Source organism: Notamacropus eugenii, chromosome 5 (genome assembly GCF_028372415.1).
Source record: "Notamacropus eugenii isolate mMacEug1 chromosome 5, mMacEug1.pri_v2, whole genome shotgun sequence".
In the NCBI taxonomy this organism is placed as follows: domain Eukaryota; kingdom Metazoa; phylum Chordata; class Mammalia; order Diprotodontia; family Macropodidae; genus Notamacropus; species Notamacropus eugenii.
The window spans coordinates 447,441,376-447,455,711 of NC_092876.1; the positions used below are offsets into that span (position 1 = coordinate 447,441,376).

Below are 14,336 nucleotides of genomic sequence, written 5' to 3' on the forward strand. Positions count from 1 at the left end.
TAAAATAATAAGTCTGGGACACTCCCTCTTTTGCTTCTGTCATAGAGGTTGAATGTCCAGTTCACCCACAACATGGGCACTATGAATTGAACTGCCTTTATTCCCCCATCCCTCCTTCTTCTTTTTTCCCTCTTTTCCTCCCTCCCTCCTTCTTTCCTTCCTTCCTTCCTTTCTCTCTTTTTTATTTCCTTCCTTCGTTTCTTATCTTTATTTCTTTCTCTCTGTGATTCAAGAGACATAGGGAGAGCCAAACCAAGGAATTTCTCTCAATGAAGGACAGTAACTGTTCTCCAACTCTTAAAAAGTTTCCTGTGTTGTTTGTCTATGGTCACGATGCTATTATGTGATATGAACTTTGTCTTGAACCCAGATTCCCCTGACTGAGATATTGTCTCTCTATTCCCTCTCTGAATTCCTTATGGTTACTATTTTTATGATGAAATGATATTCCATTATTTTCATATACCACAATTTGTTCAGCTGTTCCAATTTGGTGAGCATTGACTTTATTTCCAGTTGCAATTTTCCCCTAACTCTAAAAATGCTGCTACAAATATTCTGGCCTATTTGAGACTTTGTCTCCCTAACGAAACAGGACTTAGTGGGGAATTGGCAGGGGAGAGAAGGAAACAAGGAGGGGAAAAGGTAAAAATAAATTTTGGATGAAGACATGTTGTCCTCTCCATCACGTCTGTTAAATTGGAATAAATAATCTGAATGCATTAGTGTACCCTAGGGAATAAAATACAAGCCTGAAAGCTGAGGGGGAATTTATTTCCTCAACTAGACCACAAAAGAAAAACTGCTCTCTTCCTAAGGCTGCAGGTCACATTTAAGGTCTGTGAACAGAGCCCTGCTTGGGGCAAATAGCATCCATCTTTATTTTAACAAATTCATGTTCACAAAATGTTCAATGTGAAATATATTCAATGTTATATATATTTGTGAGAAATCCCAACCCTATCCGCATCAACACAGCAGATCTGCACAGATGGGGAGATGTGATTTGTGTTGAACTCTTTTTTTTTGTCATAAAATTGCTGAGTTCACTTACACCAAAAAAGATTTTTCCCCCCTGAGGCAAGGTTATAGGAACAGTTCTTTCTGGACTACCAAGTAAAAAGTGTTATAAAAAGCCAAATATTTAAAATATGGATGATTTAATTTTAATAGGGTCCTTGAGAACATTTCTTCCTCCCTCCCACCTTGGTTGAATCGTAACAAATCCTAATAACCAGAAAATGGACATTTAGAGAACAAATTGAGAGGGTCTTGCATGTTCTCTATATGGTCTAGTTTTTTTTGCCCCTGAAGGTGGTGATCTGGATCTGTTGATTTCTGTTTGACATATACCTAGTACCTTTTATGTAAAGCTAGTTTAAAAAATTTTTTTCCCTTATGGTTAATCTGCTTTTTCACTTGCCTAATAATAGCTTCTGAGCTTTTCTATTCTGCTTAGCACTTAACTCTGGTGTCAGGCTAAGCTTTTTGCAGTTCTCAATATTCAATACTCTGCATCCTATCAAATTAGCTTTACTGGTTGCAGTTCACAGATTCCCCTAAAATAGTTTGTATTAACAGCATTCCCGTTCTCTCCAAAATTAAAGCCTCTCTTACTCATTGCCTCAACGTTATTTTCCCTCCTTCAGAAGTAACCTCTTAACTTGTTATTATCATGTCTCAGTAGCAATTGGGCTTAAATAGGGTAGCATCTTACAGGATCTCAAATCTGATGCTGGGGGGTCTTTTCTTCCTTGCTTGGTTGATTGCTGAAGATGTGAAGAATCAGTTGGGACTTGTGCCTTTAGATGACAGGCTTGATCAGCAATTCGAATCCAATGTTAGTCTTTCATTTTGCCACTTAAATCCTGGTACCAATAACAAGGTTGTCCCAGCAAGCTTGTCCCTGACTTTCTTAACATCTAATGTATTCATGATTTGGCATTTTTGGAGAATAATTTTTAATATTTTTCATGTTCTCAGTACAATAATACCATTCAGTTGGCTAAGCATTTAAAAAATTCCTGCCATGTGCCAAACACTGAAGCTTTAAGTCTTGGGAATACAAAGACAAAAAATCAAACAGACCCTGGACCCAAGAAATTTATATTCTCTCCACTCTCAGATTTGATTCAATTCAACAACTGTTAACAATTACCTACTATGTGGCAGCCCTGGGGGTAAAAGAAGAAGAAAACATTCCTGTGCTCAGAAAGCTTGCATTTTACTAGGGGTGTGTGTAGAAAGGACAACATGTACGCAGATGAAAAAGACATATACTAAAACAAAATAAATATAAAGTATTGGGAAGGAGCAGTAGCCACTGGAGAATCAGGGAAGGCCTTTTGCAGGTGGTCCCACCCTAGCTGAGGCTTGAAGAGGGCTAATGACAAAGGGAGGGAGAGCAATCCAGACACTGCAAACATGAAAGGGCACAGAGGCAGGAACTGGAATGTCCTAAAGAAAAACAGAGAGTAGTTCAATTTGACTAGAAATTATATTGCATAAAGGGGAGTAAAGTGAAATAGCATAGACTACCCATACATTGCATTACAGTTACACACCTTACCTTATAAGATAAGGATGTAGGTCAGCTGTTCTACATCTGAGGGAAGTAGGGCCCCACCTATTTGGAGAGGGAAAAAGAAATGAATCAGTGAAAATTCCTGTATATCTTTCTCAAGTTTTAGTAAATTATTGAGGATTACAAATAATTTAGGAGAAATTTCACTACTATATTGTTGCTGGCTGGCAAAATAAGCTCAAATACTTTTCTAAAAAAATCATTTCTTTTGTATTGAAATAAAAATTTATTTAATCTCTGTTCCATTCCACTTCACTTCCATGATTTAAAATAAAAAGGGAAACAAAACTTGTAACAAACGTTCATTTAACAAACTTGAAACAAACTCCTGTAAAAAAATATAGTCAGAAAAAACGTTTTCCCATATTGTTCATCTAAAAAACTCTATGTCTCATCCAGCATCTTGGAACCATCATGTTATTGCCAAGAGAGAAAACATTATTCTTTTTTTTAGAATAAAAAAATACCCTTAATTATTAAAAATTTGAGTACCAAATTTTCTTACTCTCTCCAGCCCCACCCTTTAAGAAGGTACATAAGATAGACTCATTACACATGTGAAGTCATGCAGAACATGTTTTCACATTAGCCATATTGTGACAAAAAAGCAAAAAAAAAGATAGTGGAAAATATTCTTTAATCTATAGTCAGAGTTTATCAGTTCCCCCCCCCCCCTCTGAAAATGAGAAGTTTTTCATCATGAATTCTTTGGAATTATCTGTGTTCATTGTATTGGTCAGAATAGCTCAGTCACAGTTGATCATTATTACAATATTATCGTCACTGTGTACGATGTTTTGGGTCTTATCACTTTACTCTGCATCAGTTCATATAAATCTTCCCATATGAATCTTAAAGCAAAATTGTATTCCATTTCAATTATACATCACAACTTATTCAGCCATTTCCCAATTGATGTGCATCTCTTCAATTTCCAGTTCTTTGCCAATACAAACAGAGTTGTTATAAATGGTTTTGTACATGGGTCCTTTTCCCCTTTGTTTGATTTATTTGGGATCCAAGTTTGTACAATTTTATAGCTCTTTGCCCATAGTTCCAAATTGTTCACCAGATTAGTTGGACTACTTTATAAATCCACCAACAGTACATTAATATTCCTATTTTCACACATCCCTTCCAGCATTCATTTTCCTTTTCCTTCATATTAGCCAATATGATAGGTGTGAGATGGTACCTCAGAGTTGTTTTAATTTGCATTTCTCTAATTATTGGTGATTTAGAGCATTTTTGTATGTCTATCAATAGCACTGATTCCTTCTTCTGAAAACTACCTGTTCATATCCTTTGATCATTTATCAATTGGAAAATGGCTCTTATCTTTATAAATTTGGATCAGCTCCTTATATCTTTGAGAAATGAAACCTTGAACATACAAACTTGCTGTAGCATTTTCTTCTAGTTTTCTATTTGCCTTCCAATTTTGGCTGCATTGGTTTTCTTTGTGCTAAAATTTTTAAATTTCAACTAATCAAAACCATCCTTTCACTTTATCATTGCTTGTGATGTCACCATTTATATATGGTACCTGATTTGAACTTATCTTGGTGTACGGTATGAGAAGCTGGTTTGTGCCTCGTTTCTGCCAAACTACTTTGCAGTTTTCCAAGCAATTTTGGTCAAATGGTGAGTTATTGCCACCAAAGCTTGAATCTTAGGGTTTATCAAACACTAGGCTACCATGGTCATTTACTTCTATATACTGTATACGTTATTTCACTGACTAACGACTTGCTTATCTAATACCAGATTGTCTTGATATTTGCTATTCTATAGAGTCATTTGAGATTTGATTGTGGTAGGCTTCTAGTCTTCATTTTTTTTATTCCCTTGAACTTTTTGTTCTTCTGTATGAATTTTGTTTATTATCTTTCCTAGTTTTATAAAATAATTCTTTCATAGTTTCATTAGTATTGCATTGAATATATAAATTAATTGAGGTAGTATTATAATTTTATTACATTGGTTCAGCCTGCCCATGAGCAATTAATATTCTTTTAATTGTTAGAATTTGTCTTCCTTTGCGTATAATTTTATAAGTTTTTGTGTCATCTTAACTGGCAAACTCTGGCGCCTTTTATATTGTCTCCAGTTATTTTAAATGAGGTTTTTTCTGTCTCTTCCTGTTGGGTTTTGTTGGTAGTACACAGACATGCTAAAGCCTCATGGAGATATATTTTATATCCTGCGACTTTGCTAAAGTTGTTCATTGTTTCCATTGATTTTTAGGTGATTTTCATACGATCTTAGCATCTGCCAAATGATTGTTTTGATTCTCCATTGTCTATACTTATTTCTTCCATTTCTTTTTCTTGCCTTGTTGCTATAGCTAATATTTCTAGTATAAAATTGGATAATAAAGGTGAAAATGGACATCCTTGCTTCACTTTTTTTGGGGGGGGGAAGGTTTCTAATCTAGCCCTATTACAAATAATGTTTGCTCCCGATTTGGGGCAGATATTACTTACTATTTTAAGAAAAGCATTATTTAATCCTTTACTTTCTAGTGTTTTTCTAGTCTGGTATTAGCAATTGGTGTATTTTGTCAAAAGCTTTACCAGAATCTATTGATATAATCAAATTTTTAAAAAAATGATATGGTTAATTATGTCAATAGTGTTCCTAACGTTGAACTCATCCTGAATTCCTATTTAAGTCCCACCTGATCATAGTGTATGATCTATGTGATATATTGCTGAGTTCTTTTCATTAGATTTTATTTAAAAATTTTGCATCAATTATGAAAATTTGTCTGTGGCTTTCTGTTTTTGCTCTTCCTGGCTTAAGTATTAAAAAAAATTGTGCCATTAAAGGTATTTGTTGGTCCTTCTTCTTTACATATTTTTTTCAAAAGTTTATACAGTTTCAGTCACTTGTAAATCAATCTAGTCCTTCCCCCACTTAATACAATTTTTTTTCCATTTCTGCTCTTATTAATATGAGCAATTTTTTTGATAGATATTCACCCATTTTATTTAGCTTGTCATTTTTATTGGTATATAATTGAGCAAAATACCTTCTAATCATTATTTTAATTTGATCTTTATTTTGGTATATTCACCATTTTCATTTTTGATACCAGAATTTTTTTTTCATTTTTACAGCCATATTGACCACAGATTATCTATTGTATTGTTATTTTATAAAATTGGCCCCAAGTTCTATTTATTATTTCAAATTTTTACTTACAGTTTTATTCATTTTTTCCTTTGATTTTCAGGAATTCTAATTTTGTGCTCAATTAGACATGATTAATTTAAGTTTTAATTTGTTCTTTATGTCTTTTGGTAGTTATATGCCCAATTGAATGATCTGCTCTTTTTCTCGTCTGTTGATATACATGTTTAGAGATATACAAGTTCTCCTAAGTATTGCTTTGCCTGCATCCCACAGATTTCTAAAACAAAGGCTCATCTTCTTAACATCAGTTTCTTCTGACAATTGTATATGGTTAAGAGATGATAAACACTACAATCCTCAAAGTATGTAAGCTGTGGATCACCTAAAAAGTAACTGGGAGTTATATAAAGAGGGTGAGCAAGCTGGGACATATTAGAAACAATGAATTATGAAGGAGAATTGGTATAATGGAGGTCATCAGAGAAATATATAATCATAAAAAATGATGACTGGTCATGAGAAAAAAAATTTTCTTTTTTCAAACTTTTCAAAAGTTTACAAAAGTTTTCAGGCAGTATGAAAATAATTCAAGGAACGATTACAGCATTTTGGGTAGCATGTTTGTGATGAATTTAAGGAAGAACATAGATTAAGGATTTCCAGATGGGCAAGCATGGATGGTTGTGATTTACACTATTTTTAAGATTACCCAAATCAATAACATCACATATCCACTGGAATATTGAAGTAGCAGAGACACTACTTTTAAGTTCAATCACTGTTAGGTATATTTATTTTTGGTGTTACTCTTTGGTCTTGTTATGTTCAAAATGCTGAACTACTAACTGGATTATTTCATCCTTTTCCTTTTTTAAATTTTTATTTAGTTATTTTTGGTTTAGAAGTGAGATATCATCATTTTAGGAAGTTTCTTGTGAGGAATCTTCCTATATGAATGTAAATCAAATTGTTCTGCAATTCATAATCTCAGAGAGTTATTTGTTGCAACTGAGAGGTTATAACTTTTCTATGGTCATACTGTTTATATGTGCCAGAAGTGGGACTCAATCCAGGTCATCCTGGCTCAGAAGCCAGTTCTATTCTCTATCTGTGCTTCCTCTCACCTTCTTAAATAGCACTTTTGAAATAGCCAAAGTGGAGAATCTGGAATTGGCACTATATGCAGAAGAAAAAAAATTAATGAAATCCTACTTATATTTACATTCATCACAGAGAAGCACTTCTTTTCCATTTAAGCTTTCTATCTTTTCCGTGGACATAGTTTATTACCGTTGGACTTTTTATCTCTATATTGTACCAATTGTAGACTTTTAAGAATTTCAAGTACAGTGTAATATACATAGGTGTATTTCGGATTACATAAGTTTCATTGTTGTACATATATACATACAAACATATATATAGATATAGATATAGATATATCAATGTCTGTATGTGTCTGCATGTAACTGAACTTATTTTTTTTTAGAGAAGTTCATATGTAGAAACTCCCTCTACCAATATAAATGAGTATTTTCTCTGCAAGAGAACTGTTTCAAGCTCAAAGAGGTTGTGACTTGCCCAGGGTCACCTTTCAGTGTGTCATAGGTGGGATGTGAAAACTAGTGTTCTTGATTTTGATACCAGTTCTCTATCCATTAGGCCACATTACCTCTGTTATTGTTTCATATTTTTAGAGATGAAACATGCACTAAATCGAACACCAGTTGTCCAAGAGAGTTAACTCTGCTTCTAAAGACAGAATTTTTAAAGATAGAATGGAGCTGGGGAAGGGGAATATCACATACACATCTGCTATCACTGTTATCTGTGTCACACAATTTTGTAACTGAATAGTCATAAGCAAATATATGAATTTTCCCACAAATCATCTCCTTATTAATCACAGAAGATTTTATATTTTAATGTAATCTAGATAAGAGAATCCAACATTTTCAGAAGTGGAGGTCTAATTAATTAGAGGTATCACCTAAGGGAATAGTCTGCAAGTCACATTTTATTTCCAAATTCATTCATTCTAGGCAGTATGTGCCTAGTTATTTTAAAATGCAAAACATGACCTTAAAAGTAATATTTTCTGGCATTGAAACTTTGCTCTCTGAGTGAGGTTGATGCAGGCAAGGCAGAAGTGGTGCTAATGTAGGTATGATATTAAACTGGAATAATTCCTGGAGAAATGTAGCAAAATGTCTTTCTAAGTTTCATGTCAGAATAAATCTGAGAAATCTGTGAAATGGTGAGTAGCCTAAGGCATTTCCTTTAAAGAACTTCAGACAGTATTGTACCAAATACTCTTGGGAAACTTTAGTGCCCAGATATCTATTGGGTGACAAGTGTTGACTGCCAGCAGAGAACCTCACAAAGATGTTAAAGTCACAACACCCAAGTCAAAGACTCCATAAAATGCTTTGCTAATAGCTGATTGATTTACATATCCTTCTCCATACCCTTTTCCTCCCCTGAGTAAGTGCTATTTCTCCACCTAAGGTTTCGGGCTGTGTGCTTCTCTGCCATAAGACAGTGACAGCTTTTAGATTATGTTCCAATGGAACTCATTTATCCCTGACAGCAATGGTATTCTGGGAAGTTGTCTCCACTCTGATTCTTCCCACTGGTCTATAAAGATTTTCATAGAATCTTAGAATTGCAGAGCCTTAGAGCTGAAATGGACCTTAGAGTTACTCTAATTTAACTCCCTCAATTTGTAGATAGGAAACTGAGGCTCTGTGCGTTAAAATGATCTTTCCAAGGCAAAACTCAAGCCAAGGACTTCTGACTACAAGGTTTCTTTCTTTCGGTCTTTCTTTTTTCTTATCCCTTTTATTCTCTTTTCTTTCCCTTCCTTCCTTCCTTCTTTCCTTCCTTCCTTCCTTCCTTCCTTCCTTCCTTCCTTCCTTCCTTCCTTCCTTCCTTCCTTAAGACACTCATCCCACCTGGCTTTAAATTATTTTTCAGTTCATTTTTGAAGTATAGCTATCAGGCATGTTAATTTTTTGCTTAAGATAAAACATCAAACCATTATCCTTATAGAATAACCATAAGCACAATGTAATGGGGTGGGGGGAGGAAGAACAACTTGAACTTGGAATAAGAAAAGGTAGCTTCCAATCCTGGTTATCCTACTTTATAGTTGTTTGACCTGGGGAAAATGCCTCTACTTTTCTAGACCTTAGTATCCTCTTCTGTGTGTAGAGACTGAAGTTTTTTGCTGGCCAAAATAAAGCAAGAAAGCAGTCATATCCAACTCAAAGATGCCAGACACAGCAGTTTCCAGATAATGCAAGGGCTTTTCTTCATAATCCCTAGATATGGGCCAAGATCAGTCTTCTGTTATAACTCTCTCTTTGAGTTAGATATTCTTTGTTATAAAGTACAAATTAATTTGATCTTTAATAAAAGGTAAGCTAGGGAGGCATAGTTATTCTCACTCACCTTGCACAGGATTCCCACTTTAATCATGCATATATTTCAGCAGTAAAGTCATCACATGCAACTAAAAAATGCCAGGAGGAATGACTTCCAACTAAGAGAAGGGCTTTCCTTTGCAATCCCTAAGTTTGAGCAACGATCAGTCTCTTATAACAGAGATCAGCCTTTTATTTCTTTAGAGCTATATTGTGGCCTTAGGAAGAGCTTCTGTCTCCCAACATGGAAAATGATGGGGTTGGATTAAGTGACTTTTTGGGTCCTTCCCAGCTCTAGATCCCATGATCCCGTTTTCAGAATCCTACAATCCCTTGGTTTCACTTCTGATCTAATTCAGCAAAATACAACACTGCCTACAAAAGGTAGAAAGACTGGAGCTCTAAACGCCCTCTCAAATTGTTTCATTATCTGATTGTAGTGTCGAAAAATTACCGGATCTTTTAAATCTGAAAAAATGATGCTTCTATCACTGTGCTGACTTAGAGGATGCTTTATGTCATCCATGTGTTAGAACAGTGTCCAAAGCAATAGTGTGATTTTATTTTGGTAAAATGATAAACTGAAAAAGAACTTTGTTATTGAAGAGAGTTTCTTTTACCAATATATGTTACATGAGGTCACTTTCATTATGCAATGGAACACTGACTGAAGGAAAAGGAAGGGAATATTACCACTGAAAATGCTTGAATCAGATTCAGAGAAAGTACTGGAAAAAATGCAACAAGAACTGTAAGCTGGAAGATACCTTAGAGATCTAATTCAACCCTGTCATTTAACAGATAAGGACACTGAGGCCCAGAAAGGTGAATGACTTGTACAAGTTCACATAGTAAGTAGCAGAGCCTGGATATGAACTTTCAATTATTTTCTAAATCTAGGATGTTGTAATAGACAAGACATTCTTTACCTTTATTATGACATGGACTTCTACGACCTCTGGTGAAACCTATAAACCCATTTTCAAAATAGTGTTTTTAAATACATAAAGTAGAATACATAGTATTATTGAAATAAAGTTATCTATCTACATATCTATATTTTAAAATTTTATATACTACAGATTAAGAACTCTTGTAGTAGATCATGTGGCCTCCTCTCAATAAAATCACATAGGAGAAACTAGGTTATTCAGCATTTCATTCACATTTCTAATTCATGAGGCTAATAGAAAACTATGCATTCAGTACAACCTTATAGTAAAGGCTTTTATCTCCCTGATATCAAATACATGAGAAATAAAATCTAATGTCTGGTTCCTATTGGCCTTTGAGTGTGAGTGATACCAGGAACAGAAACTGAGTAGTTTTGAATGTCTTTAAGGTGAAGGAATTGATATGAAAAAGGGGATTACCGTAAACATTTCCCAAACAACTTCTATAAGGTTGAGTCAAGGGTCAGTTCTCCAAAAGTACGTAGTAAGGGTTTTTCAGGGCAATGACTGGTAAAAGACCCTTTAGCACAAAGAACTGGAATTTGTTTCAGTACGCACTGCTGATACATGTCTGTGAAGGAACACAACTTTCAGATGGGATTTGGACTGTGTGGAGAGGATAATATCTGTAGTGTAAGTGTCGGATCTTGGACCTCATTTGTCCACGAAGAGGGATGCTTTGCCTGTGTGAGAACAGCTTAATGTTAATAAAGAGACAGAAAGAGATCTTTTATTCATTACAAACTAGAGAAATATGAGTTTAAAGAAAGTTTCAGGGCCACCAAAGAAATGGAGAACTGTGTTGTGAATCAGTTAATTGTCATATTCCTGTTTTAAAATAGTGTAAAACTAAGAAAATGAGAAGCCATTTAAACATTTGGATTCTGATGTATGATTTAAAAAGGAATTTCAATTTGATGGTGAAAATTAGGGCAATTATGACTTTAAAAGGTGAGAGTCAAGAGACTTTCATTTCAATCAATGAAGGTAAAATAGCAGCAGAAGAGAAGTAGGAATCACAGCAGATGAATTACTTATAGCAGGAGACTGACAAGTTGTTCAGAGTTGAGATGAGTCAATTCATGAGAGACTTTAGCTGAATTAGTCTTAATTGGTCAGAGAAAACCATTCCTCTTCAGCACCACCAAGAGGCAGAAAAAGGTCAAGTTTTTCTTAAGGCTTGATGTTCTCTGCTTCTGGCTTGAGAAAGAAAAGCTGAGAGGACTTTGCAAATGTTTTGATATCTTGGCTCTGAGTTGTGATTCACCAACAGCAGGCCAAGCCCAACTTGGTCACTTTTTGGGCCCTGATTGGGAATGTAAATAGCAATTGCTTCTATTTTAGTTAGAAACTCTGAGGGTCTTCCTCTCCCAGAGTGTGGGATTTTTATGTGAAAGAGGTCATTCTCTGCCTCATTTCTTACCTAGCCTTAATCACTGATTGGACATTGCCCCAGTCAAATTGAGATCTGTAAAAGACCTTAGCTTAAAATGGCCAAGGTCTCCCACTCCATCCAAGGACATCTCCAGTTCTCCTGATTTATATTTTGCCACTGAACCCAGATGGCTCTGGAGGAGAAAGTGAGGCTGGTGACTTTGCACAGCCCTCCCTCACTTAAATCCAATTCACTTTTATATCATGGCATCACCTCTCTGAAATCATGGTCCTCTTTGAGAATGAAGGACAAATAATAAAGATATCTTGGTGAGTTGTCTTATACAGTCAACCTAGGCAGTATTGCCATAAGCTCCCTTCTAGCTGACATCTCAGAGAAAGAATAACTGGCTTGACAGAGACAGTCAGTTTAATGAGCTTTGCAGTTTTTAATTTAAAGAGAACTACCTTTCACATTTCGAGTCAATTCTTTCTAAATGCCAGTTTTGGTTATTGACTAATTGAAAAAGCTATAAAGGTTTTCTTTTTAAATACAAGAGAGAAATTTCCCTGGTTGAAGAGTGGTGACCAAAGGAGCAGTTTTGCTTGTTTGTTTTGCTGGTGTGGATGTTCCTTAATGCACCAATGTACAGAAAATATTGAAATCTGCCATCCAAAGTTTTCAGCTACTCTATGCATGAGAACTTCCTCAAGTGCTTCCCTGAAAAGTTCTGTAAGTGTGTATTTACTCTTCATCATAGTTACTGAGTACATCTCAATGAATAGAAGATTGTAATCTGACTTTATATGTTTATTATAATCTTTATTATTTATGCATTTTCTAATATTTATTACCATTTATAAGATATTTCTTTTGTGATATTATTAAATATTGGGTCAAGTTTAAGATCTAAAAGTGTCATTATTGTTGAGTGGTTGCTTATATCAATATCACACACTGTGTGGTGCATTACCTTGTGAGTGACTAGTTGTATAGATAAAATATTCATTGGATTCAAGAGGGAGAGTGATAAATAGGGAAATCTGTATTTCCCCATAACAAGATTACCTCTAGGATCCTGAGAGACTTTGGGTGAAATCATGTGGTGATGGCTTATCTCTGGCTGAATCTGCTAGTATAAGAATAGGTTAGGGTGAGTGAACCAAATTCAGAGAAAGAGAGGAATGTCTTTTATTCTTAAATGAGACATGTGGGAGTCCCACGTAGTGGAGTTATTATTATTGTTTTTAATATCCCCATCTTGTTTCTGAAACTCACATATGCAGCATTTCTGGTGCTACATTACAGGGGGCATTTGACAAAACACCAAATGCCACATTTATCCATATTTCACTTGACTATGCATATTTGTTATGAGTCCCTCCCTTCTTTACTTTCTTTTTTTTTTCAATGGGGGGGGGCACTGAGAGAGGAACTGAAATAAAATAAAATTTAAAAAACTTTAAATTTTTTAACCACATACCTATTTAGATCTATTTAATTTCATTGTGCTAGATTCAATCTTTTATTCCAGTGTGGGGACTTTTTGCATCTTGATTGTGTGTGTCATCTGGAAATTTGATTCAAACTGTCAACAACAAAAACAAACTGAATAGAAGAGGCCAGAGAACAGATTCAAGTCAATTCAATAAACATCTATTAACAGAGCACTGCGTGCTAAGTATGGAGATTTAAAGTCTATTCACATACATCAAGTGCTTCTACACTGTCCTTTGAATTATCTTCAGTTTCAGTGCTTTGAATACTAGTGCTCTATGACTCATAGCTCTACAACATCATATCCCCAGAAGTATATTGGTCTCTAAAAGATGGTCCTTTGTTTCAGGAAGAAGCTTGGAGTCCTGAAAAGAACTCTGCTGTTTCCCAAAGTTTCTCTCTATCCGACTCTTCTTAATAATCTTATGAAGTTAAACCAAACTGAAAAGATGTAGAAAACATTAGATGTGTTTACTATTTATTGATTATTAAAAATATTTGCCTCAGTAGAGCAGAATACTATCTTAACATCTTTCCTGGAATAATAACACTATAACACACATGATTTCATTTGATCCTCTCAACATCCCTGGGAGGTAGGCACTATTATCTCCATTTTACAGGTAAGGAAACTGAGACTGACAGACTAAATTACTTGCCCAAGGACACATAGCCAGTCTAATGAGTTTCTGAGTTGGGATTTGATCTCTGATCTTCCTTACTCCAGGTCCAGCGTTCTGTCCCCTGTACTACTGGCTGCCTATCACCTCTTCCAACAAAATGTCCCCAGTGCATGTTTCAAAATAAAGCAAGATTTCTTGGAAGGAATGAAGACAGACATAGTCTTATTTGACAACTCTCTGATCATTAATAAACAATGAGAAAGAAAACAGAAAGATATAATGCTCATCAAATACGGTTATCACTATCGTGAAGGTCATCCAAAGTAGAATATAAGCATAATAGAGATTTCCTATGGATAGTGAAATATTTACATGGAGTATTCAGGGAGAACTAGCACCTCTGGTGTGAGCATTTGCTGAGCCCTTTTATACAACTTTGGAATCTACCTTTCACCGCACTCTCGCCTGTGGCTCCAAGAATCTATACCAAAGGCAGTAATCACACTCCAGTAAAACTGTCTCGGTAGATGGGCTAAACCAGGCTAAGGGTAACAACAGGTATCAAACTTATCAGTGAGTGAAAGGGATGCCTACTCCAATTATGTGAATGGGTGACTGAGAACAATCTGTTCCACATGGCCATTCCAATGGCCATGAAGGTGGCTGAAACAGGCACCTTGGACTGCTTAGAGCTCAGTCAAACACATCAAAGATGCCAAAGTTATCCACTGCATTTGGGGC

The 14,336-nt window shown here is 35.2% G+C and overlaps 1 long non-coding RNA gene across 1 annotated transcript in view; it reads right to left on the reverse strand.

Annotated features, from left to right (window-relative positions):
- LOC140503125 (uncharacterized) overlaps window positions 1–14,336 on the reverse strand; it is a 64,588-nt gene that overhangs the window by 11,746 nt on the left and 38,506 nt on the right. The window contains exon 2 of the long non-coding RNA XR_011966710.1: window positions 2,570–2,626. This is a non-coding gene — a long non-coding RNA (uncharacterized lncRNA). The remainder of the gene's footprint in view (window positions 1–2,569; window positions 2,627–14,336) is intronic.